Source organism: Lycorma delicatula, chromosome 1, assembly GCF_047948215.1.
Source record: "Lycorma delicatula isolate Av1 chromosome 1, ASM4794821v1, whole genome shotgun sequence".
Classification (NCBI taxonomy): Eukaryota; Metazoa; Arthropoda; class Insecta; order Hemiptera; family Fulgoridae; genus Lycorma; species Lycorma delicatula.
In genome coordinates, this window is record NC_134455.1 from 196,388,207 (window position 1) to 196,412,428 (window position 24,222).

Genomic DNA, 24,222 nt, shown 5'->3' on the forward strand with positions numbered 1-24,222 from the left:
ACAGCAACATATACTCATTATTCTGTAAAAAATATTGAGAATGGCCTTTGTTTATCCTGAAAAAATATTATTAATTCATCTCACAATTTCAATAACCGGGTCAATACTATCTCCTGCAATAACCATCTGACTTCTGCATGGAAAAGAAGAGATTTTTCTGTTCGTCCATGGTATCGCATAGTTTAGCAAACAGCCTATTATGAAATTGTCGACTTTTAAAAATATTAACCATTTTTACGGCTTTATAAAGAATTTTTTTGAGATTTTCCCGCATATTTTTTATGGCAAGAGCATGTCGTGAAGGAAGCAGTGTGTCCATTTCCTTGGTATAACGCACTTGGTATAAGATGATTTTTTAATTTTTTCAGAAATCTACTGTTCTTTCCTGTTATCGCCTTTGCACAATCATTATATACTGCAATAGATTTTGTCCAATCTATGTTATATTTTTAAGCAGCTTCACAAAAAAAAAATCAAAAAGAAAAATTTAATATAAACATATGTCCTAAAATGATTTCGTTTGTGAGTTACGGCTAGTGAATGATTTCGCTCGAATTTCAGCGAACTTACCCCAGTGAAATAAGGTCGTGTGAAATTTTTAGGACGTTAATTAAAGGGCAGAATTAGTGATTTCTTATGTTTTTCACCTGAAAAATAAAATAGGTCCCAGAACCGTATCTGCAGTAGTTTTTGAAAACTCTGATGTGAAAACTAATAAATTGGAGTAAAACCCACTGTTTTTTATGTTTGGCGTACAATAACTTTGTTAAATTTCTAATAAATAAATAAAATTTTTAAACAAAACTTATTGAGAACTTAATTCTGAACAGAAATGTCTAAGATAAGTTGAATAAAACAAAGAAACGTTAGAAAAAATCCGAATTTTATTTAGAAACGGTACACTAGCCCTCGGGGGGAGCTGTAACCCCTAGAGGGCGTCTCCTCAGGTGGCGGATCGAGGGATGCCTCCCAGAAATGGTTGGTAGGAGGGAAATCAAATACCACCGGCGGACCAACAGATGAAGAAATGGTCAACAAACTCGAAGGCGGATGAGGAAGAAATTCCGAACTGCAGAGAGGGTGGAAGAGCCCAGGAGGTAGGTCTCCGAATCTAATCCTAGGGCAAGTCCAGATGCTCAAAGATGGCAGTCCCATCATGGAATTACTCTACAAGACGTTGGTACCGTCTTTAGAGAACATGAATCTTACTCACAAGTCTCAAAGAAAAATGCCGAACCGGAAAAAATGGACACAAATATGGTCACAATAAATTCAAAGACTTTGGAATAATGGAAATATTAAATTAACAACATGGAGTGTAAGGAGATTAGCTCACAAGGAAGCTGAATTGTGTCACAGTCTGTCGGAAAAATAATAAATATAGCAGTGATAACAGAAACTAAAAAATCCCTTTCGGCAAGCCGGAAGCCGGAGGTAGATTTCACCGGTGCTAACTAGGGAATAAAAAAGATTTCCACCTTAAAGTTAAGAAACACTTCAAATTTACTCAATACAATGGTTACATTTAAAAAACATTTCACATATTTAGCATACGAGAAGCTCCATCTTCTTACAATTTCAGTAACATTTTGGTCATCCCTTGCCGTAAGGGTTAATGTTATCAAAAATTGTTTCAAGAAAAAGTTTTAAGTAATGTTTAGAGGACTAATGACCACTTTAAACCGATTTGATACTGTGCTTATTAAGGGAGATATGATTTTTTTGTCTTCGATACCCCATTTTTCCATCCCCTGGGTCAATGGTTGGTGATATTAAAAAAAATAACTTGTATAAGTTTTATACCCTTATCCAAATAATAGTATGAACTTTAAACTAATTCGATGTTTTACATAATAAGAAAATTATAGCGATATTTTGTTTTTTCGACAAAGCCCCCCATTTTCACCCCATGGTCCGATTTTGTCCATTAACGAACTCGACCGATATTTTGGGTTATTATATTTCATGTATCAATTTGAAAGTGATTGGTGCAAAATTACGGCAGTTATCGTGTCCACAAGAAAGTGAAATATATATAAATGTATATATAAACTTTTGAACTGACGGTGGTTTTGGGATCTGGGAAATGTGAAACGCGAAGATATATCGAAATTTTCCGGAAGTCGAATCATGGTACCCATTACAATAGGTAGTGTTCTTATGAAACCTACCTAAAAGAAACTTGGGAGAACGGCAGATTTGGATAACTGCATGATGTTTTACAGTGGAGTGGCACAGAATGTGAGAGCTCGCTCTAATAATGCAATGCTGGTAGACCAAAGATGGAAAGCTTGTATCAAGTCATATACCTTGGTAAATGACAGAATCATTATGGTCAGATTTAAGATCGATCGAGGTAGTCTTTGTGTGATAGGTGTATACACTCCACCGGATGATAAGGAAGAAGAATCTGACATTTTTTGTCGTCAGTTACAGAAGCAACTAGATCTACGACGAACCAGATCATGTAGTAACAGCTGGTGATCTTAATACAAGAGTTGGTAGACAACCTATAAAGAACGTGATTGGTACTTTCGTTGAGAAACATCTGAATAAGAATGCTATAAGACTGAGAGAATTTTCAAACGCTAACTTACTCTAAGTTACAAATACATGTTTTAGGAAAATAGATATAAACAAATATACTTGGTCAGCAAGAGGTCTTCGATCACTGACTATGTGATCGTGAATAAACAAACGGCTACACGTGTTCGGGCTACTCATATATAGAGGTAAATACAAAGGAAATGATCATTATATGGTTATGTCCAAAATTGAGTTGTGGACTAAATGGAGAAGAGCCCGACGGACAGTGGTACGTAAGGGAAGAGACGTTTATATAGCCTACTTGCTCCAAGAAGAAAGTATTTGACACATGTTCCAGGTAAGGTTAAAGAATATGTAAACTCTGTCACCACAAGTGATGATATAGAAGAGGAATGGAATAATATACGGAAACTTCTGGTGAAAGTAGCGGATGAAGTGCTAGGTAAGAAAGTAGACAACAAGCGTAAAAAAGATCTTAGAATATGGAATGAGGAGATATAAAGCAATAGAAAATAAAAAATTAGCCTACCGTCAGTATTTCCAAACACGAACAGCAAAGGCGCTGGACGTTATGAGCAAGGACGAAATTTCGCAAAAAGTATTATTCGTAGAACGCACGATCAGTCGTGGGATAGGTTTATTAGCAACATAGAAGATGTTGTTCACGGCCGCCAAACTGTTGCATACAAGATAATGAAGCACCTTAATCAAGACGAAAGAGAAGGAGTGAGATTGAATTTAATTACTAAAGATCAATGGGGAGAGCATTCAATGAGATCAATGAGTAGAATGTTATGGGATAACCCAGAGGTTGTTGAAAAGACTGAGAGAGAAGCAAGAGAAGTATGTGTACATCCACTAAAGATTGAAGAACTGGAAAAAGCTATCTTATCTGTGAAGAATTGAAAAGCGACTGGTTTGGACGGCATAAACTCAGAACTTATCAAATAACCCACCGTGTTGATCTAGTGTTGGACGCGTCTTCCCAAATCAGCTGATTTGGAAGTCGAGAGTTCAAGCGTTCAAGTCCTTGTAAATGCAAGTTACTTTTATACGGATTTGAATACTAGCTCGTGGATATCGATGTTCTTTGGTGGTTGGGTTTCAATTAACCACACATCTCAGAAATGGTCGAACTGAGATTGTACAAGACTAGGACTTCATTTAAATTCATACATATTATCCTCTCAAGTAATACCTGAACGGTAATTCCCGGAGGCTAAACAGGAAAAAGAAAGAATTGATCAAATACTTTAGCACATTCTTTACTTTCCGACTGCTACATTTTCTGAAAATATATTGGAAGCGCTGCACAATTCCGACGAGTGAAGGAAGGCAAAAGTGGTTCTCTCTTCAAAAAAGGTGACAAGACTATGACATCGAATTACAGAGGGATAAGCTTATTAAGTGATGATAAAAGATATATGGAAAAATTGTTAATGAACGACTTCGTTTTATCTTTCATGTTTTATTGCTTGAAAAAGCAATCAGGATTTCGTAAAGGACGATCATGTATAGACGTTGTTTTGCCTGAATATACTAATAAAGAAGAGAAGGGAAATTAATTTAGAGACGCACCTTGCACTCATCGACTACGGAAAAGCACTTGACCGAGTAAATAGAAGTCTTCTGTGGGACCTAATGAATAAGAGAGGCTTACCCAAACACTTAATAGAGACTATAAAAAGTTTTTATTATAATACAAGGATTATATTAACTATAGAAGACCAATTATCTGAAGAGATTAATCAACGGGTACATCAGGGCTGCAGTGTATCTCCCAGTCTTTTCAATATATATATATATATATATTGAAAATATATATATATATTTAGATATATAGATATATTTTAAAATATATCTATATTATATATATATATATCGATGCTATTTTAAGGAAATGGAAACCGAGAGTAAACTCTGAGATTGATTTGGGAAATGGGACTTATTTTGAATACAATGCTTTTCGCCATCGAACAAGCAATAATTCAACAGAGCGAGAATGAACTTCAGAGGCGGTATTCCAATTGTAGCGGGTTAGTGCGGCTTACAACATGATCATTTCCATAACAAAAACCATGGCTTTTTTGTGAAAATACCCCGTGCGCACGAAAATCACAAAAAATTATAAAAACATAGAGCAAGTTTCGCATTTCCGATACCTTGGTTGCGACATCACTTACGATGTAGGTCATGAAATTGATCAGAAACTGACAAAATTTCAGACACTGTGCGGATGTATTCGACGGACGCTCTCCAACAAAAGCAGAAAGTAGACCAAATTGAAGTTTTACAAGGTGATGGCCGCAGCAACGCTATTATATGGTTCAGAGACGTGGGTGAAGAAATAGTTAAGCAAGAAACAGGCGTCGGTAATAAGGTTATTGAGATCAGTAAAGGACTGTACGAGATTGGATAGGCTCTACAATGAAAAGGCCCGCGGGGAATTAAAAATTTTCAAATGGAAGAAAATATTAAAGAAAACAGATAGAGATGGATTAATTCAGATAGAATAACCGATGGACGTATACTCAAGGAGGTTTGGCGGTACAAACCGATGGGTTGAAGAGGTGTGGGTAAATCAAAGAAACGATGTGTTAAACAGTCCCAAGGGTACATTTATTTTCATAAATCAAACAATAATGAATCTACATAAATAAGTATATATGGAAACCAGTAATTTAGTATTTCATAAAATGAACTTCATAAGAATGGTGATGGAAAGATTATGTAGTTCCATTTTTATGAGAAGTGCTATTTTACCTAAACCCTACTGGGTCATAGACATCATCACTAGTTAAATTTGGATGTATAAATGTAGAATTTCTTTGAGATCGGAATAGGTGATTCGCCTATACCCTGATGAGAAGAAGAAGAAGAACAGTACACCAGACCAAAGTGCATTATACATGCCAGTTCACAATAAATGGTCAAAAATAAGCCCGCTATTTTCAACATATTTTTTGGCAGGCTTCTCTACTGCTTTTGTTACTTTTACTGGCTCTTCATGTCTGTTCCTAAGTTGCTCAGCCGCATCCATAATGCGGACAATTAATTCCTCGCGAGAATGTATTTTTGTTTTGTATACAATATTTTTCATCTATCCCCAGATGCAAAAATCTAAAGGTGTTAGATCAGGCGATTTTGGTGGCTAGGAATGTGGACCTCCATGTCAGATCCATTTCTCGGGGAAACGATGATTTTAGTTAGTAAAAACCGCCCAAGGGCAGTGAGGAGACACGTCATCGTGCTGGAAGTATACTTTGCGTCTCAGCGCTAGAGGAACATCTTCAAGCAGCTGCGGTAATTCTTCTTGAAGAAAGTGCAAATAGACCTCAGCGTTTAAGCGGCCAGGTAATATGAACGGTCCAAACAGCTGATTGTGAGCCTGAACAGCCTGAAACAAACCTGAAACAGCCTGAAGTAAAAGTAAAAAATTCAGTTTTTTTATTTTATTAAACTCAGCAAAACTTAGTTATTTCTGAAAAAGTTTTTTAATTGTGTAGCTGTTGAACAGACTGTTTATGATAAGGATAAAATTTGTCTACAAGGTGACAAATTTTAATTTACGTGTTCTCCAAGCCATCGAATACGAAACTCCGATCCGCTAAGAAAGACGTCGTGAACTGACGCCGGGACTGCAATGAACTGCATACTGCATCGATAATAATTTTATCAATAACAGCATCATGTTGGACAGATTTTTCGTAATTGGTATGAATACTAGGTAGTGAACCTGTTTTCCGAAGATTGCGAAAGTCGCGCTAATTGTTTCGGGATCTGGAATCCTGCGATTCGGAAAAAGTATTTCATATCCACTGCAGCAACTGCAGCATTACCATTACACACACCCGAAAATAATACCACTTCAGCGCATTCCACTGTTGTGTATAAGTACGATATTACTTCAACGAAACCCGATCACGTTCAAATTAAAATTCACAGAAAACATTTGCTAACAATAGCACAGTTCATAGTACCCTATATACTTAATGTAGCTTACAGAATGATTTAAACACAGTATTGCACATCGTTGATCGGCTTTTGTTATTTTATTGCCACCTGTGAAATAATAATTTTTCAAATAATTTATTGTATTTCTGTCATTAATATAATAATTATTATCTAAGTAATTTTTATTTAATTTTTTATTTTAAAATTGTGTAACTTTAGTATTTTTTAAATATTTTAACAGCAATTTTTAACAGTAAATTTATTTTACAAAAATTTTCACATCACCAAAAAAGGCTGGTTTTTGTTTACTTTAAATAAGTATTCTTCTGACAGATGTAGTAATGTACTGTTTCTAAATAAAGTTCAAATTTTTTAATTTTTCTGTTTTATTCAACTTATCTTAGACAATTCTGTTCAGAATTAAATTCTCTACAAGTTTTGTTTAAAAATTTTATTTGCTTATTACACATTTAACAAAGTTATTGTACGTCAAACAAAAAATAGGGGGTTTTATCCCAATTTATTGGTTTTCACCTCAGATTTTTCAAAAATTACTGCAAATACGATTCTGGGACCTATTTTATTCAATTTAGTCAAAAACCATAATAAATCACTAATTCTGCTGCTTAATTAACGTTCTACAAATTTCAGTAAATCCTTATTCCACCGGGGTAAGTTAGCTGAAATTCGAGCAAAAGTTTTCACTAGCCGTAACTAGCAAACGAAAGCATTTTAAGGACATACGTTTATACAAACTTTTTCCATTATTTTCACAAGTCGAATAGGTTATGAAAGTCCCGGGGGAACTTCAAGATACACTGTATGTATGTATGTAGACATACATACATTATAAAAACATTATACATACATTACATACATGTAAAATTATTTTCATGTGAGCCATGTTGTAAAACACAGAAAGAGTGAATAGAAAATTGGAGTTGATTACATTAAAACTCCTGAAAATATTTTTAATTATTGAATCTTGCAAGTACATTTAAGCACTGCAAATACACACTCACTGGTTATCAGAATAGTTATAAATTACATTAATCACAGACTGATCAGTCGACTTTGACATCAGGGTCATTTTGGTAATAATAATGTATTAGTTTCAATGCATTTCAATGGATCTGTCCAGAATGTCAATCTCCTAAATCGGAGCTATTTAAAAGTAAATGATCTAACTACCAGTTAGTAAATATAATTCATCTAGATTTCTAAGAATAATATTTACACGCTATCTCACTCAAATTTCTTACATATTTCCATTTATTACTCATATTTTCTTATATATTTCTTGTTAATACATCATCTCTTGGGTTCCTCCAAGAATAATGAATCTGAAACTAAAATAATACATAATAATATATATATATATCATTCTCTACCAAAGATAGGAAATAACCACACCAAACCTACAATAATCATATTTCTTTCCTACAATAACCACACAACCCTTTTAATAAAGTTTGTTTCCTCCTTTTTATTTTTTTTTTATTTATTCTAAATTATTATTATTTTTCATTAAGTTGATATATTTTTTTAATTTTATTTTTACATACTCATTTATGTATTACAATAATAAGATACAACTACTTTTTACTCTATCTTTAAACAAAAGATTTAATTTTTATTTATTATTAATATACTATTATTATTATTATTATTTACCAAATCATAAAAAAAAAACTCTTGATGTCTACAATAAATCACACTTAGACTAAAAAGCAAAAATATATTCACAAAAACTCAACATAATGAATTAAAGTAATAACATTTTCAGTAATCTGGATTAAAATAATAGAAACTCAGTGTGAAAACAATTTACTTAATGGAAAGGACTACAACAAAGTACAAGTAATTTTTCTCAGAATCTTGGGTAAGATGGTAAAACTCTATCTCTTGCAAGCTGATGATTTTCCAGTTTTCTTAACATATCAGGAAAAATTAGTCTGGAAACTAAAGGGTATGAAAAAGCTAAATGTCAACAAACAAAAACATGTTTAATATACTAATATCAGTAGATAACCTAAATAAACTATTACGGATACAATTCAGTTGATGTACAACATTGTTGGCATTTATTAACCACAAAAGAACTGCTATTGCATTGTTAATGCATCATCTCTTGGGTTCCTCCAAGAATAAAGAATCTAAAAGTAAAATAATACATAATAATATACATTCATCTACCAGAAATAAGAAAACATTTTGAACTTCCTTTTTCAGAGCTACATTAACTTTACCATTGCAAGTCACATATAGAGATGTGTAAAATTACAAATAGGTTTTCCCTAGCCCTGATACTAACGAAATAATTATATCCTTTCACTTATGCTTTTAATAGATATTTATTAAGATATTGTTCTACCTAATGTTTATGTATAGTTTGTCTCATCATGCTCCTTTTTTTAATATCTATTAATACATTTTGAAGGTAAGTTAATGTTAAGAATTGTAAATTTTGTACATTTACAAGACATATAACAAATAACAAATTCCCTAATTTTTAATATGTATTATTTATTTATATTTATGATGGTGATTATATTTATGATGATTTGATTATATATATTTATTAATGAATATGAAATGATGGGAAAAAACACCTTAGATAATTGCTGTTTAACAATCATGGAACAAGTTCAACATCTCATTCAGAACAGTTTAAAAATATTTAAAACTGCTGATTTGAGAATTAGAAGGTTGGACAACTAAGTTTATTCTAAAACAGCTTACAGATGAGCAAAGGAAAATTGAAAACAGATCTGGTAGATTGTGTAGTATCTGACAAATAACTCTTTAATTAATACTACTAGTAATGAAGCTTGAGTCTATAGTTCTACACAAATACCCAATTTTCCCAATTTTGGAGTAGAAGATTTTCCATGATGCAAGAAAGAAAGAAGCAAGGTAAAGGTGATTCTAACTGCATTTTTCAATTTTGAAGGCATTTTCAACCATGAAGCGAAATGGTGCTTTGTAAAAAATATCATTACATATTATGTTATAGCAATTTATAATTTTAAAAAAAATTTGTTATCTTTTATTAATTAAGAAGTGTTCTACGTATACAAATTTATTTGTTTCTTAAAAATAACAAAAAATACACATCAATATACATATTGATATATATATATATATATATATATATAGATATGTATCTGTTATATATATTGCCCTGTTTTTAATTTCATAAAAAAATTTGTTAGCTCCACCAAGCAATTCGTTTGACATGAAACTAACGTGACAAATCTAATAAATATACTTTTAGTTGTACTTTGTCACAAAAATTGGTTTAATAACAAGTGTCACACGTATGTGTATTCAGTTTTTTTTTTAGTTAACCTCAGCAAAACATAAAATTTTAGAAATTTTTTTTTTAATTGTTCAACTTCTTGTGTATTTTGTCCAAAATTTAATCATTTTTCAAGGTATATTAAAGAAATACAAAGCTAAAGAGAAATAATTACTCTAATGATTTGTTTTTGCAGAGTCTTAGTGTGTTTTAGACCTTAAATTAATCGTGATAAGTGATCGTAAAATACACTCTTTCTCACTGGGATAAAAAATTTAAAAAACTTCAACATTTGGTGATTTTATTGTACACAATAATAAAACTCTTACATGCAGGAAAATATCTAATTATAGTATAAGCTAGATCAATACTTTTTTTAATTTGCCAAAAGATGGCCATTTACCCTTTTTAAACACTATAATTCATTATGTTTGGACTCTCTATAATCTTAATGAATAAAACCAAACATGTCAAGCAAAAAAGATCAATATCCTTTAACTATTTCTATATTCAATGTCTAATCTGACTAATAAGTTTATTTGTTCTTAACCAATTACTATACGCATTTAACCACTTAATATTCTGTAATATTTTTAAGTTTTCTGTTACATACAACAGAAAACTTAAAAATATTACAGACTTCAGGAGATCACTGTATATATATTCATTTGTTATAGAAAGTGTATGACAGAGTTCTGTCATTTTAAACAAAAGAAAAAATAGATAATAATTCTAATTCTGATAAATTTTGTTTACTATCACTCAATCTTGTGTAACTGTTTTGCTGTTCATTAATGTTTGCAGTTCATTAATACAGATTCCTTATAGTTTAAAAGTAAAACATGCAATGGAATAGATAAATATATAATTAAGGTATGAAACAGTACAAATGAAAATTGAAAACCCACAGTTAGGACACAGTGAAAATAGCTGAATTTCATAAGGTACATGATTTCTTTTTCATGAGTGTTTATGAAATATATTATCAGTGTGTTCACACACTTATAACAATAATTTCTCTCACTAAACAGCAACTAAATCGTGTAAACCTACTTCACACTAACATATCGTTAATTAACAGTCCTAACAAAATATTTTACTCAGATAGCCTACTTGGTCGTATAAAAAACTAACATTACAAATAATATTATATGAGAAAAATGTGGCGAATCACAAAATTTGTTACCCACATATATATAAATATATATACTGATATACATATACAATATCAATATACATATTGATATATAATTACACATATTATAAAGAATGACTGTCTACAATATTATTAAACAAAGATGTAAAGTTTGTTTCGGTTAATCTACATGAACTATTGAACCATGAAAAATACCTACACCTTTTCAAGCTTTCTCCTTCCTGGGTCTCTCAAACTAGATAACAACTACATAACCTTTCCCCACATATCCACATTTCTTCCCCCTTGGTATTCCTTCGTTATAAAAAAATTTAATAATATATAGATAAAAACATAAAGTCTGATACCGCACATCCTTCAGACTTTGGAATCCGATGATTCTAAGGGACCAGAGACACACCATCACTAAGATTGAAAACATTTTAAACTCCTGTAATCTCTTTAGGATCACTCCATCCCTTATTTAAAAACTCATAGAACATGAGAAAAACATTCAGGCATTCTTGCTTCCCGAGGGTCTTGTGCCACATTATCGAAAATTTGAATATTGAAAACTGAAATGTGATATCAGATCCTCTTTTTATGTGTTTTCTCTTCAGAAAACAATTTAAAAAATAATGTATAAGCGATTCTGACCTGGAACAAATTTCCTATCTCAGTTTCATTAACAAAAATTTAAATTGGTGATAATCAAATTGTATTTTAAAAGATATGTTTAACTTCAATAAAAAAGCTAATATTAGAAAAAGAGCTCCTCGACCATTAAGGTGCTCAAGCCCCTAACCTTTGTTTTTAAATGACTTTTTTTCTGAATAGTTTTACCTTAAGAATTAAATAAAAACACAGTTGTATTCAAGTTATCCTGGTCTCTTTACAAGACCTGTAGCCTGCTAACCCCTTCAAAACTATTTTGATATTCATACTGCTATTTTCTAAAATACCTGCAGAAAAGTCAAAATCAGGCAAACAAACCTTAATGATGTCAAGGTGTGGGGATTCATCGCTAACCCAAACTTTCATTTAATCAAAATTAAAAATTAATTATTTTTCGCCTTCAAATTATGAAATAAAAAACCTTCAACATTTTTTTTAAAAAGTATATTTTTGGGCGAGTAAACACTCACACTCGAGGATTAAATCATACCTAAAGGAATTAGGCTTGATCATTTCTATTTACATCCTCACCAGTACTCATCGATTATGAAATTTTGATGAGCTCTGATAAAAATTTATTCAAAATTGTAAACGTAAATAGAAAAAACTTTATTTTCTCATTTTTTTACAGTATGTAAAAGTGAAATAAGCGATTTCATAAACTACTTAAATTTTAGGTAAGGAAAATATGTAGTTACCCTTATTTTATAAAGAAACTTATTAATTACAATGCTCCCTATTACCAAAACTGTAATACTCGAGAAAAATAAAGAATTTTTTAAATATCCTTTTATAAATTTAAACTTTTGTAAACATATTGCCACCATATCCTCGTTTAAAAAAACCTGTAGCAGTCAAGTCCATTAGTACGCTACTTGTACTGTTTCTATAATTTATTTGGTCATAAAAATTTATTCTGGACGAATATTTACGTTCTATAAGTAGTGGTAGTAGACTATATGAACAAATTCCCTGATGAAACCGAGTACTCCTGAGTACTTATTCATGTACTTTTCATTAGAAAAAGCGATATGTTTAACTTCAATAAAAAACTAATATTAGAAAGAGTACTTTTCAATGTACATTATCGTTAAACAATTTTTTCAGCCCCTTATTAAAAAATAAATATTTATGAAAAAATAAATTTAGTACCTTTTCCCTTTCTTCTTTTAAGATTTAATATAAATTTAATATTTATTATTTAAAGAATTTCCAGTTTTTCACGAAGATTTATTTTAAGTTAATCTTTCACGATAATTAATTTTCGTTAAATTAATGATTAATGACCGGAGGAATAGATTGTTTTGAAATATTTTAGACGCATTGAATTTTGAATGTTTAATGTTAGAAATGTGAACGCTTAAAGTTGTCGAATTACGAGAATTATTTTAATTTGTTAAAATGATTCCAACAAATTATTACAAACTTCAAATTTTGTGGAGGAATTAAAATATTTGGTTTTATAAAGAACAGAAAAAAGAAAACTGATGAAAGAAAAAAGCGGAGGAAAGTAGTAGAAAATTTAGTCCCCAGATAGAAAACAACATTGAACGTTTATATCGCGATACAGTTTCAAACGGTACCGTGATCCATAAATCCCTCTAAACGCCATCATTTAGGTCTGTATTTTTTATAAACGGAAATTGGTATTTGATAATCGTCAACGGGACGGATGGAAAGATCCCGAACGCAGATTACTCAGTCGAAGAATGTTGACGGTTTGACGTTTTCCACTCGCTATATGTCAGTAACGAATTGAAAAGACAATGTCGCAAATTAACTCGGGGCGCTCGTGGAAGTATCGTTCGAGTAGTTGAAGAGAATCGTGACGTGAAAGAGGAAGGACAACGTCAAATCATCGAAATAACTGAACGAAGAAAACGACGCTCATAAAATAGCTAACGAAAATGTAAACTCTGTAAATGGATTGCATTTTCACTTTTATGACGAAACAAAGTTTATATCTTTAATAATTTTAAATTTAAATACAACTTTATTTTTAAAAAATGGAAAATGGTGCTTTAAATTTTCCTGAATTTGCAGTCTCCAGGTAGAGTAATGAGAGCGATGATCCTACATCATCGCGGACGGTACTTTACCCTTGAATAATCGCACAACGAACCCGTTTTCCGGATAGTAAACGAGAGGTACAAGTAAGCGCATCTTCAACTAAAAACTAATAAAGGCGCTCCACATAGTGGAGAATTCATTTGAAATACTCTCTTCCATGTTTCAAATGCTAAGGAAGCCCACGTTTCTAGAGCCTGAAAAACCCCAAATTACTGTTACGGATTGTGTGTCTCCATAATTTCTTCCGAAAAAGCTCTACTTCCAGACAAATATACTGTCCTCAAGGAATACTCGATAATGAAATGAATGGACAGTTTGCTTATATGTGAATCGTGGCGAAACGAGGACCGACTTCTACATCGTTTATTCCATTACTTAAAATTGCACGAGGGTTAGCTTAAGACACAAAAAATGAATTCGCGATTTATTTCAAAACTGAAGAAAGCAAAATTCCGTGCAAGATAATTATCAGTAACGATTAACCTCAATCAAAAGCACTCTGTATGAAATTTCTCATAAAAACCTTTTTTGAAACGGTTTCTATCTTTTCATTAGGACATTAGTGCCTACTGATTTTTTTTTAAATAAAAAGGAAATAAATATTTCGCAAGCGTTATTTGTCTGCTTTTTTATTTACTTTTGTATTGACTTTCTGTTTATGTCGTGCAAAAATCCGAAATCTGGGTGTCTACCGTACATAGTTGACACCATCAGTTCCGAACTAGCTGTTCACGAGTGTCAAACTTCTAATGCACTTTTGGTATGTTCTAAGCAACGCTGTCATATTCGTCTTCAAATCTGCCATAGATATCCCTAGTTTTTGGGAAATAATTTCCCTCGGTTCATTTTCCTTCGCACTATTTTATAAAATTTGTGGGTAGCATTCCGTAAAATGGAATATTTTTTTTAGATATCGATAAAACGTAGATCGTTCATCCACTTCGTACTTGGTAAGCGCTGAAAGCCGACAAAGTAAAAATCGGAAGCTCTTTAACCTTTATATTACTTGTGCAATTTGACGCAACCCGCTTGATATACCGACACAAGGAGGAGCCGCTCTAGCCCGGACTCGCACTGCTCACCCGACTTATTTCATGACACGCTCTTCGTCCGCATTACTTCTACGTTAGGAGCAAGAGAACCAATAGTCTGGACTTCCCGTTACATACATACATCAATGTATGTTCTATTTAGTAGCGATATCAAGGACGACTTCAAGGTCGTATTCGTCCATCTGCGTACTTATGAATCGCGCACAAATTTATTAATAAGACAAAGGAAGATCTAGTAAAATCTAATAAGACATAAAAAGATTCACAGAGGGAGAAACTTTTCGAAGAGGATGAAATTTCATGAACTTAAATAATAAATTTCGTCAAATAAAATTCGGGACAAATATAAAAAATTCTATTAACAGTATAATTATTATTGCGGAAAGGATCTCGACCACCAAAAAAGTATTACAGTTTACTTCTAGAGATCGGTGGAAGAAAAGATTAAGATTTGACAAATTTCTGCCGACTGTTAGAATTCAGAATGTGCACACTAAAGCCGAGGACATCGCATTGGTTTTAAAAAATATAATTCACGCATTTCTCGGTTTGAATTTGAAAAAAGGAGATGAAGAAACTCTGTGAACGCAGGAAATTTTTATGACCGCATAAATGTTTGTTTGTTTATTGATACTATTCGTCAAAACCAGGCAAGTAATCACAGAATCTAAGAAAAGGTTGAAATGAAACGGTACAATAAAACTACGAGAGAAGTAGATCATCAGGTTGCAAAAAGTAAATTTATAACCTTTTAAGAATAAAAGAAAAGTTAATGCTATTTTTTTTAATATTTTAAATATACTAATATAATCTACGACATGGTAATTATACTCCGGATTCATCATTAGCAACTATACTTTCACTAACCGACCGCGTAAAATAATAATTAAAGACGAGGTCTTAAAATGTAAAACTGAACTTGCTCTTTAACCAACAATACAAGCAAAAATACATCAAACAAGAAAATGATATAAATAAAATATAACTGCTTAACCGGTCGAGTAACGTATCTTTTACGATTAACCTATTAACTTTACAACAACCGACGGTAAAATAATTATTTATGAATAAATAAATAACTGTACTTATTCAGTAAAATGTAATTAATTCATAATTCTAAAACAGAAGATGTAGACCAATTTAGGTTACATTTATTGTAATATTAAATCCAAGAACATAAGTAATAAAAGCAGAGATCACCGTATTTAGACAAATAATAACATTTTTGTTTTATCTTTTTTATACCCCCTCCCCTGAACCGGACCCACAGTTAACTATAACGCAATCCAAGGGAGTGTCCTTTAACTCTAACGGGCCTTCCCGCCCACCGGCTGAACATCCGGCAAGGCAGGTCGGCCCGCCGGTTGGATCTTTTAGTTTGTGCCTGCCTCTAACCCCCAGCGAGGAGACTCCAGATCCAGCATGCCGTAACTTTCATCCCCACCCCAGGGACCAGGTTTCGGTCTTTTAAGTGCCTTATGCATCAAATGGGGAGTCCCCTAGGCGATCCCCACTTTGGTCTTTGATCTTGATTTCCCTCTAAAAAACATCAGGTCCAGATGATCTTCGACACAGCAGAAAGCGTCAAACTTCACACATGGAGTCCCCAGCTGATTATCGGAGCCAGCACACCAGGGCATACCGTCTCTCACAGCTGGGGCTGTCCAACACCTCCCGTTAGAAGCCCCTCCTTCGAATAGTTTCATGAAACGTTCGGTTAAGTTTTAAGAACACTAATATAAAATAAATCGGTTGATTGCGTTTTCAAAAGATAAATAAAACTGTCTGAAATTTAAAAAAAAACACCGCACCAACAAAAATGTCAGCAAAAAGAAAAAATGACTTAAACATTTTATAGAAAAATAATATTCTTTTTATATCGGATTGAAATTTATCTTATTCTGCACATAAAATTTACCCTCAGGGAAATAGAATGTATAGTTGCATCATTCTTAACAAAGTATCAAAGTAACAGAATTATAAGGAATGAAAACTTACTTTATTAAATATTATTCTTTTTAGATCACACGGTCAAAAAGAATAAATCGTATATTCCTAATAAAATACCGGTTTTTATCTTTTTTTACTTCACGCTGTAAGCTTATATATTATGAAAAAAATTTTCAGGATTTTGCAATACTCTGTGTTTACATACAATTTAAATGTTAGTCCCTCACCAATAATAAAGTTGAATATTATTTTTATCCTTATCGTATACATATTTTCTAATTTATTCACTTATTTTATTATCTAGAGGAATATAAATAAAATGTTCTAATTTTTTAGTAAAAATATACACTTTGCTAAAAAAATTTGTCCAAGTTATGATAAAATGTGATTTAAAAACACCTCAGATTTTTAGACTATTCGTACAAAAAATTATTTTATAACAAATATATATTATATATTAAAATTATAAAATTACTATTTTATAATACCTGTATAACAAAAGTTTAAAACTAATCGGACTCTGAAATAAAACAAAAATCACTGGTATAAAACACTAATAAACAAAAAAAAAAATAAAACAAATTCCATTTAAGTCGACTGGAAACAACAACAAAAGATACAAAAATTTATAAAATCTTATTTTCAGGATAGAAGTATTTTTTAAACCTTTTTCAACAGTTTTTTTTAATGATGATACTCGTACTTAATAGTACACCCTAAACGTTATTTCATTATATTAGAATCGTATCCGTTGTTCAAGTAATTTTATAGTGAATCTCAAAACCCTTTCTATTTTACTTCTTTCGATAAAATCCGGAGTACCCCGAGGAATAAGTCCTCCCACACGAGGAGTACACCGAGTCCGTTTATATCTGATCTTCCAGAAAATGACGACAATATCGTAAAGTACGTAGATAATACAGACAACGCGTCGGATGAATCCATCTACAAGGCTTCCGACAAATTCCAGGACCATCTCAATAAAATTCAAGATCGATGTAAAAACAACGACGACTAATCAAAACACGTTGCGTTTAGTTTAAGGAAGGAAACGTGTCTTTAGGTACTCCAAGCGACAGGCTAATACCTCGATTCGATGTAGTGAAGTACTCGGGAACCCGTTTGCACCATCTGCTGGCATCGAATAAACACATTCGCAATCTACGAAAGCGATTAGGATTGAAATTACGTGATCTGTACGGATGATTGACAGAATACAGAGTATATCATCGTGAACAAGCTGCTGCTGAACCCGGTAACCTAAAACTTATATGGAATTCGATTTAGAAGACTAGTGAGAAACTCCAGAACTACAATCATCCAGCGGTACCGGTGAAAATTTATGAGAATCATTAACACAAAACGGTATGTTACAAACGACACTCCTCATAGAGACTTGCATCTAAAAACGGTAAAAAAAAGATCAGACTTTTTAGCGTGAAAACCGACAGACAAATCAAATCACAGAAACCTTTTAGCATTCTACAAGACAAAAGTGAAAACCGGTTCAGTCGAAGAATAGCAATCTACTTCACTATTTAGATTAATGAGATGAACTTTCGCTATTTAAATTAATTCTTAATCACGATGCTATTATTTTTTACGATCGTTTAGCGATTTTCTTTCACTCTTTCTTTTAATATTTCAAAATAATTTTGTTTGTAGAAAACAAAAAAACATCCGCGAGTAAGGCAAAAATATTTTTACAGAATTATGTAACAAGATTTCTGTGAAAAATTGTACGATACAGCCATCAATTTTAATTACAATTCAGACTTTCGGATCGAATTTAATAAAAATCTGTCGAAGCAGATCAAATGGTTGTTTAACTGCAAACTCGCTTTTTGAACAAGCCGTCATTACTTATATCTCCATATTCATATTCCTTGGACCGACAAAACTCGCATAAAAATTATACTTAAGTATATTTATAAATGTACCATTTATGGATATTTTTATATCGTGTAAACACAATAAATAATTAATTATAGTAAATAATAACTTATTATATTAAGTTGTTTTTTTTAAATCAACAACTCTGACAGGAGTAAATAATAACGTTATCTGACATACTTGGAAAAATTTTGTAAGATACTTCATAACTTAAATTAAGATTATATAAATTACTCATCTTGATATATGATCTTTAACCTTAGAGTAGGCCTACTGCCACAAGTGTATAATCGAAGATTTTTTTAACAATCTTTACGAAAAAATATTAAGAATAAAAATAAATCATTCTGCAAGGGAATTCAGATATTGCATTCGATATTAAAGAAAAAGTATAATTTAAAATAACATGGAAAACAGAATAAAAATTATCCGCTTATATATATATATATACAAAATAATCTCTACTTTCATTATTAGTAAAAACGTACCATTTTTTTTTTTTTTTAGAAAAATAAAATTGCTTACGTAAACGAAAATAAATAAGCAAACATAAAAGTAAATTTTTGGCAACAACTGATAACCCTTTAGATATAAGAAGTTGAAATAGTAATTAAAATAAACAATTTTACATTATAAAACCATTAAATGCTGTTATAAAATTTGTTTATTACAATTTATGAATGCATTTCACACGATCCGTAAAAAATTAATCCACGCTACAACAGTGATTAGAAATCGTATTATGATATTTTTAAGAACAATATCTTATTTTTAAATATGAGTAATAATATACATTGTATACAATATTATTCAATATCATCACCAAGCACAATTATTATGAATAAGTAGATAAATATTACATAAATACATGTGCACTTTTATTTTCAGCATTCAATTACTGTTCCTTCCGTTATCAGTTGTTTTTTTTTTGTTTTTTTAATTATTTTTAAGAATTCTAAAAAATAATTGTATAAATGTTATTAATATTGTTATTTATAATACCTTAAGAGGTTTCACAGAAATACTTCCTAAGAAAGGAAGATTGTGATTTATTCATCCTACCTTTCTGATGACAAAAATCACACAGAAACAGATTCACCTATAGTTAGAGTACGCGTTTACAATTTTAAACAATACTACTTCCCGCTGAAGTTTTGTATTTTATTTGCATGCTTCCATTAAAACGTTTTCCAAAATGCATCCTGAATATTATCATAAAAAAACACAATTTCCACCAAAGAGTGAAATTCCCATTTAAATATAGAACTATATAACATCATCCTATTACAATAACACTATATTTTGTATGTAAAATGCAAACACAACAGAATAGTACAGTACTATGACTAGTACACTATAAGACACAGCTGTTGGCGAAGGGCAAACTTTCAGTCCACGTATTGTACAACAGTTCAGTACCAAACACAAAATGAGATTAAACAGTCATGTGAGCTGGCTCGCAGTTAACCTCTTGGATAATAGAGAGGACGTTCGGTGCTTAAAGCGGCTTCACATACTGGACTTCTAAGGTTCTTCGAGATTGGGAGAATTCACTACAATGGGACATTATGCTTTTCCAAAATATTTCGATTTGTTTCGCCGTTAATTTTGTTTTTATTTATTTTTCTTTTCGTTTTAACTACCTATTTTTAATTTTTTTTCTTTTTCTGTTTTTGATATTTCATCATTCCGCAACGTTTTTAATGATTCTCTTCATATAACTGAAATGTAATTCTTAGTGGTTTTTTGTTTTCTTTTTACGTTACGGGCTTGATCAATGTTCTTTGGAATCATCAGTGTACTTAATTGTATGTCTTTATTATATATTCGATTGTACCGTATAAGATATGTTATGTATGCATACGAGTACATGAGTATGTACTTTTAATTCTTGAGAGGTTTGATGAATACCTTTCTTTGCACCCCATCTGTTTATTGCGATCAAATTTATTTATGGTTCTGATTAATTGGGACTTATTGTAAATTAAAATAATTTTATCGGCAAAAAAATGTATGTATATGTATATACGATGAATTTATAATTATAAATATATATTACCGGACAAAAGACACTTCTGACGAAAAGGTTAAATATTTATTTTAATTTATCTATTACTTTTTTAAGACAACATTATTTCGGCAAGGCAAGTCCAATAACCTTGCCGAAATAGTAGGGTGTTTCTTGCAACGGCAAAATAAAAAATTCACTATAATCACTGATCTGGGCGAAACGCCTAGTTTTTCTGTTTATAATAAAGAAATGTAAACTGTTTCAAGCACGTTAATTCTTAATTTATTAATAAATACCTCGGACCTATAATTTAAATTAATAAAATTACGCTTTATTAATTTATGCTAATAAACTAATTTCGTTTTACGGTTTAAATTTCGTTAGTATATAATTCTTCCCCATTATTTTGCCATTTAATCATCGTTTATTTTTATTTTTTCATAACTCATGAAGTAAGATTTTTTTTTCCTTTTTTTAAATGAGTTTTTTTTAATTTAGAAAAAAATAATTTGTCTTACTTCATCCAAAATAAAAAGAATTCATTATTAAGAAGTTAAATTATTCGACGTTTCTCACGTTTAACAATTCCTCAATTGTCAGGAAAATTATCCTTCAGAATTTCGAAATATATTTACTACGGAATCGTACCAAAATTAAATCTCTTATAGTTTTTATTCTAGAAGACATTTTCTAAACTACGAGTACATTATAAAAGAGTGCTCGATAAAATACTGATTCTATCAGATGGTAGAGAAGCCCAGTTTGAAATTTCTATTTTGTTAATATTTCAGTTTTTTCGCGTTATTTTTTACTTCATTGTACGAAGTAAAGGTAGTATTATGATTGCGAAATATTTCGGTTTTCATATTTCAACGGAAATATCCATTTTGATCAGCCCTGAATCCATTTTGACTAGTTTCGGCGTGACGTCTGTGACGTAGATACGTATATTTATCTCGCATAACTCAAAAACGATTAGCCGTAGGATGTTGAAATTTTGGATTTAGCACTGTTGTAGCATTTAGTCTGCACCTCCCTTTTTGATTGCAATCGAAATTAAAATTAAAATTTTAATTAATGAAATATTTGGATCTTAAAGGGAAGGCACATCGATTCGAAACAGACTTCTTTTTTTGTTTTTTTATTTATTCTTTTAAATTTTCTTTTTTTTAATTTAAATATATTGATTTAATAATTATTAGCCCGTGTTTGTAAAAAAAAAACTTTACAATAAATGATAATTCAATGATAATAATAATAAAATGAAAAAGATTATTAGTGAAATAAAATTTTATGTACTTTTAAAAATGTGTAAATGTAATTTAATAGGCATTACATATGTATATATTACTAGATTTGGTGAACCATCTGATTATTTAATATTAATTGAAAATTATAATTTATAATCGTATTATTTTTGGATTTCCTAGTTAATTTCTTTTCAATTTTATTTAATTATTTTGGAATTTCTGTTTAATTTTATCTACATTAAAGTTAACAACACAGTGACTGAAAAATGTACCCTCACAAGAACAACATATACACTGAGGCATAAATCCCCGATCTTTAATAAATTGCATAAATACTTATCTTTTAGTTCATTACTCCTCTGTCGGACAATATTCTCCCTAAGTCGGAATTGATCATCATTTGGTTTATTTGTTGCCAATAATTTAATCGCTCTTTGGTTGATATAATTCTTCTGATCTTAAATTGTGTACAAGTTCTCTATTTTCAAATTTTCTCTCTCTTTGTATTCATCATTCTCTCTTAATCTTTTTGTTCTTTCCTTGGTGTTAATGTTTTTTTCCTCTTTATATTTAATCAACTTCTCTTAATATTTTTATTCTTCGTTTGTCTGCAACATTTTCTTACTGTTTATATTTATCATCTTCTCTTATTTTTTTTTTATTCTTAACATTTTCTTCCCCTTCATATTCACCTTCTTGTCGTTTTTTGAAATGTATTTCTTCACGTTATCTTTCTCTTTCCTGTACGATTGTTTCTTTATCATTTTTGATTATTCACCAAATAATCCAATAATTAAAACTGAATATTTTACACCGTTAGATCAAAATTAACATTTGTAACAAGTATAAGGAGCTCATTAAACGGAATAGTTAAATTATTATAAACTTTTGTTTATACGACACACCAGAAATCTAAAACCTTTGTTAGTCAACTCACGAAGATACGATTAATACTGATGTAATAATACGACTAATAAAGGGACTTTTACTCTATCCTAATATTTCATGTAAGATTGTTGAATTAATAATCGTATAAATATTTGATGTTAATAAAAACTAATATTTCAGCAATTGTGTAACTGTCCACTTCATTAAAGAATTGGAGGATTGAATCTCACTTTCAAATAAAATAAATTTAAATAAAGTGCAGCAAAGAATATGTATATTTAATTTAATAGGCGTACAAGGAAGTCATGTAGTGTCCACATCAGATTTTTTACTCCTACAATTTCCTGGTAAGTGGGCTTATAATATAAAAAAGCAGTTTCGTTTACGACAGGTTACAAGGCGAAACCGATACGGAACAATATATATATAATTATAAAGAAAATTATTGAAATATCTATTTCTTTATTTAGAATACGTCATAAGAGTGTGGATCTAAACATAGCAGTTTTTTCGAGAGGAATAATGCATGCATCCCTTTTTTCTGTAGAACGGAATTTTAACCGTCCTATCAAAATTTATAACCCTAAAAAATCGTTTCAAATCTCATTGACTTTACTTTTTGTTCTATTAGTTTTACTTTTAAAATTCTTTCAATATATAGAACGCATCAAACGGGAATCGGGACGAGCGCATATACGGTAGGCTTTAAGCCATCATTTTAGAACCGGTAACATAATATTATTATCATTTATAATAACAGTAAATTATTTAAAAAATAGGAATAATTAAATATTATTTTTGAAAGACACGTGAACTAAAGAAAAAAATTCTCATTAAGTATCATTAATTTTGCTGATTTAAGTATCTTGAGCGTGGAACAAGATGAGAATACCGGAATCAGCATAAAATTGAGACCCACAAAATTAGCTGCGTGTAAACTATTTTTATCATTACACTTGATTAAATTAATATTGATAGTGCTGAGTAGTAAACATTTGAAAAAAATATTTGATAATTAACGAAAACATTACATTTTATATCTATAAATGCAAAATAAAAATTGTTTGCTTGTACAAAATATTCCGTTTTAGGCAACGAATCAAAGTTCAGTTATAATAAAGAATAATAGGAATAAAATGACAGTATTTCCGTTACAATAAAAAAATGATCAGTAATTATAATAATATCAACTCTCGGTGTTATATTCGATGATGCAGTCGATGAAAAAAAATTGTAGCCCCTAATAGAAAAACAGGGGCCACGTTTGATTAGTCGACTTACGGATGTATAAATTAAAATTACGGAAACTGCTTACAGGAAGTTCTATTAATTAAGCTTCGTAAATATACGCCTCAATTAGGATGCAAAAAGAACAAATAATTCAATTAATTTTTTTAACAAAATTCAATAAATTTTTTTTTAGACCAGAGAAATAATTAACTGCGTAATAAAATAGTTGTTTTACGAGTCCAGAGCCTTAGATTTTTATACACTAA